We start from the raw sequence: 5213 nt of genomic DNA, 5'->3' as shown, positions 1-5213 counted from the left end.
GCACATCAGCCCAAAAACACCATACCAACAGTGAAGTTTGGAGGTGGGAACATCATGGTCATTATTACAAATAACTTCATTTCTGGACATTTATGGTTTGATTTCTTTGTATGTATGGATCACTTGGGTTGTTACCGACATCTGGTGAACATTTCATGTCATTAGCACCTCTAGTAATACAGTATATTTACCAAGAAAAATGGTGACGTGTTCATTACTTATTTTACCCGCTGTAAATTAAACTAATGAGCACTTTATCCTGAAACAATTCAGCTGTGTGCTGAATAAATGTACTGTATATGTGGAAGTCATCATAATTTGCTTAAATATTACCTAATTTTCAAAGAAAACTCATCATTGGCACATGTTTCTGATGCTGAACATCTGATTAAATAAAACGTAGGTTTTTCTATTTTTATCAGTGTTTACCAGATAAGATTAGAAGCGTCTGTCATAAACCAGAATGAGATGTCAGATTGTGTAATCTACACACAGTTTGTTCTTTTCGTGCACTTTGAAAAAAATGTTTTTGAGTTCTTTAATCTCTTTAAAACGTATGATAAAAACTAAAAAGTAAGTGTTCTTTTATTTTGGAGTATAAACACACTACTCTCGTTAAAGCTTTTGTGACATCTTGTGACTCGTAAATAATAAAAAATTGTTTCTAGAATTTTTTTCTGTTCTTTATATTTACATCTACAAAAGCTGAGTTAAGTGATAAAAATAAATCTGCTTTTCCTTTCTTACTCTCTTCAGAAAAATATGAAAAACGTTACATTTAAGTTTTCAGAGCTTTATAAAAATACCGTACTTACCAATAAAGACTATAAAACCATTTTGACATGTTTGGAAAGTTGTGAAAAATTAAAATCTTACCTGTTGTAAATACCTTTTTTAACAACCTAATTTTAAATGACAAAATCTCCATTTTGTTCAAAGATCTGTCTACAACAGGTAAGATATTAACTTCTATATTMACCAAAAAAACCTCACTGTTAAATGTGCAACTATTGTTTAATTAAATCCAGACAGATAATAAAAAGTTATAGTTATCTGTCTTCTGATAGGTTTATGAGTTGCATGAACATTTTCATGTGGGACAGAGTCCGCTGACAAATCACTGTAATAACATACAGGCAGACATTTATCACTCTGCGTAAGATTATACATTCATATGATGGCTGTGTGAAGAGCAGATGACCGGACTGTAACTGAGAGAAAACAGCCCATTRAACCAGAACAACTGGGTTGTTTGCTGGATGTGTGACAAGATGAGTGCTGCTGCTGGCAGATTTTAAAACTCACRTCTATAATTAGGCCTCTGGATCTCGTTGACCTACTGTACCAATAAAACAATAAAAGGAGTCCCATCTAAAAATCGACCTTTGTGCTTTCCGCCTGTCATACTGTATGATTTGATGTTTTAGAGAAGTGTTTATTAAGAGGAAAGAAGTGTGACTTCAATAAACCAAGAGGAGCTAAACATGAGCAGCATGAATTCATGATGCAGTTAAATAACCTTGTGTTGTGACATACGTGCACTAAAAACACGAACCGTTCCCAGCCATACCAAGTGTAGTTTAAAGTGCAGATAACTCCTGGATTGCAGTTTTGTGTCTGACTGAATGACCGTTATTGTGCAAAGATAATGAATGGTTAATGTGCAAAAAACACTTCCAGTTAAAGTAAATGCTTCACGTGGAGAAGATGCCAGCTGTGGATCCTCATCCAGTCATTATTTTGTATGGGTTTCATTAAAATCAAGTGGTTGATGAGATMTTTTGCTAAAAGACAAAACAGGGTTCGCTCCAYATGTTAATGCCAAAGTTTTAAGCGGAGATGTTGCACACTTGGAGTATGTGTTTTAAATGACTCTCAGTTCATACCACACTTAAGTTTACCTCAGTATCTGTAGAGCTGTCTAAACTGCAGCCGTGTTTGAGTTTCCAATGGTATGAGATGCATCTTAAATTAGGCTGATTAGTTGTAGATGTGCATCCAATAATTAATTTGTCAAAGTGCCATTAAAACAGGCAAACAGGACTTAAAATAATCTACATTGACCCATACGGCCAAATCTGGTGTCAAGCTGGCACTGCTGGCATGGCAAGTGGATGTGGGCCAGGTCTGGTTGGTTGGTTGGTTGGTTGGTTGGTTGGTTGATTGGTTGTTTGGTAGGTAACTAACTAACTTACTAACGAACGAACAAACGAACGTTCAATAATAATCATATCAATCGATCGGTCGATCGATTGATTATACCGTTATTGTCATTGTACAGAGCACACTGAAATTACATTTCAGAACACCCATTCAAGAAGACACACATGACAAAAACAGGGAAACAGGTGTACAGGTCATGCGGCAACCAGCAGGGGTCACGCTACCTTTAAAATAAATTGTAATGACTTTAATAACAATAAATTGTAATGACTTTAATAAATAAATTGTAACGACTTTAATAAATAAATTGTAATGACTTTAATAAATAAATTGTCCTGACTTTAATAAATAAATTGTTCTAACTTTAATAAATAAATTGTAATGACTTTAATAAATAAATTGTCCTGACTTTAATAAATAAATTGTTCTAACTTTAATAAATAAATTTTAATGACTTTAAAAAATAAATTGTAATGAATTTAATAAATAAATTGTTCTGACTTTAATAAATAAATTGTAATGATAGCACTGTTTATAAGATGGTAAGCCACAATTGACCCAGGTCTAGTTTGGTTTATGTGTTGCTGGCCCATGCATGGACCATGACTGGTAAACCACACCTGGGCCACCAAAGCGCYGTCATTCTTTGCTGTATCTGGGCCRGACATTGGGCCAGAACTGGGCCAGACAATTTTGCTTTGTGGGAAAATGCATTTTACAGTTGACCTAATTTTAGTAACTTTATCAGGCTGCTAAATGTCGGCAAATTCTTTTATTTATTTATTTATTTATTTATTTATTTATTTATTTATTTATAGCATTTGTGAGCTAGTTTCTGGCAGCCTGCAGGGGTTAGGTCACAGACATGTTGTCTTAAAATTGAAATTCCCAGTCTGGATTAGCTGRGTTTCAGTCAGCTAAAGCCTCTCCAATATGCTCAGCATCATTTCAAGCAACTTTGCCACAAGGATTATTACATTTTAGTCAAAAATGTGTGCTGTTTAATGATAAAACATTTTTACTGTTTTTTCATATGCAATCATATACAATATTAATCCAATAGTTGCTTTTTTTAGTTTTACTTGTTAGAAGGCAGCAGAATATTTCATTTCAGCCTGTTTTTAGTCCGGTTGTGTCAGCTGATAATTCATTCAGTTCTTTTSACCATTGAGTCATTTCTTACCAGACAAAACCCTCCCTGGGCTTTTTTTTATTCCCAGAAAGTTAAACCCTTTCATGTTTAATTCTAGTGTCTCTAAAAAATGAGTTGATACAGTTGTTGCAACGATTCTATACTAGTTTACCAAACAAAACTGTGATTTGTGTGTTCACTTGTACCTGTTGAGGCTGAAGAAACTTTAAAAATAATATAAACTGAAATTTTTACACCAAATCTATAAAAATGATTAGACAGTAGTTCTGGTCAATAAAAGTTAATATTTGTTTCTTTTTCACCGTCTAAAGTTTTCAGAGTCAGCAGTCAAACTCAGATAAAGGCGGCTTCAGAACCTCCACGCCCAGGTTTTAATCTACTTTTATTCCTGTGAGTGAGTTCTGCTCTGAGGTTGCAGCTTTATGCTGAGAGGGTTAAGTATTTGAGTTATTGCACATCGATAAGATTGYTTATTTATCTGCACGACTTTAGAGAATAACTTAATTATTACATCCATTTTTCTAATCAAACAATGAAAATCTTAACTACAAAAATAGTTCATTTATTGAAGCAAAGTCATGACAATGAAACTAATATACAAAACAAAATGAATATGATAAAAACAAAACATACGTGACAGAAAACCTGTGCGTGCAATCCGAGCTGAACAAAAACTCAAAGGCAGATCTGCTGTGTTCAGGTTAAACCGGTCACTTGAAGTGAATGATCTCCTGCGTGGCCAATCTGATGATTTGGTTAAAATCAAACTGGATGTATTTCCTCCAAAAACGCCTGTCTTTGCCATATATTTGAGCAGGATAGCAAGGACTCCCTGCAACACAAATCATTGTCTTTAATTAGCCCGTAAATAAACTTCAGGCTCAGTTTGTTGATAACTGAACCGTTTAAACAGAAAGATTTTTCATTTGTATTAATGTGTCTCAAATTTCTTGTTAAAAACTCTGAAAAACAGAATTCTGCACCTTAAACACACACCTTCATTTWATATAGTAACAAAAAAAAAAGAATATTGAGAAAAAAGACCTGGTCAAGGCTCAACATGATGAAATACTTCTTCCCAATAAGAAAATCGATTAGTTTCTGATTTTTGTAAAGCTGACAAATTTCTCTCTGAGAAGCAAAAATAACAGAATTTTTTTTCACAAAACTCTGGTTAGATTTAATATTTACTGTTTTTTTTTTACTGTAAAAACCTCAGCACCATAGACAATAGTGGAAAATAATTGCTTAGCTTTGCTGTGTTCACTAACAAAAATAAAATAATAAATCGCAATGTTTGATGTCCAGTCACCAGTTAAACCGGTCCTTTCTGGTCACCTAAAGCTAAATAATACGTGCATCCCAACAAAAAAAAATTGTTTAGARATAAATTTGACTTTAATAAAGTTTAAATGACCCATGTTCTGTCGTCTAATGAAAGCAGCGTGACATGCAAAAATCCTGACAATTTACTTATTTGAAACTAAAAATGAAAAAGTGATGAAACAGAACACAGATTATGTAGTAGTAAAATATGTTAAAGTTTTTAATTTTCTAACATAATAATGTTTTATCTGTTAATTGAGAGGCTGTAACGACACAAACTGAGGTCAGTAAAACAAAGCAGTGGTTCTCTGATGACCTCTTGTGGTCCACAGGTTTAGGTGTTATATATTTACATATACAGTGGGTAAAATAAGTATTGAACACGTCATCATTTTTCTCAGTAAATATATTACTAGAGGTGCTAATGACATGAAATTTTCACCAGATGTCGGTAACAACCCAAGTGATCCATACATACAAAGAAATCAAAAGAAATGAAGTTATTTGTAATAATGTGGAATGGCACAGAGAAAAAGTATTGAACACACTGAAGAAAGGGAAGTGTAAAAAG

This window comes from Austrofundulus limnaeus, unplaced genomic scaffold, assembly GCF_001266775.1.
Source record: "Austrofundulus limnaeus strain Quisiro unplaced genomic scaffold, Austrofundulus_limnaeus-1.0 Scaffold56, whole genome shotgun sequence".
Classification (NCBI taxonomy): Eukaryota; Metazoa; Chordata; class Actinopteri; order Cyprinodontiformes; family Rivulidae; genus Austrofundulus; species Austrofundulus limnaeus.
This window is presented reverse-complemented; position numbering follows the sequence as displayed.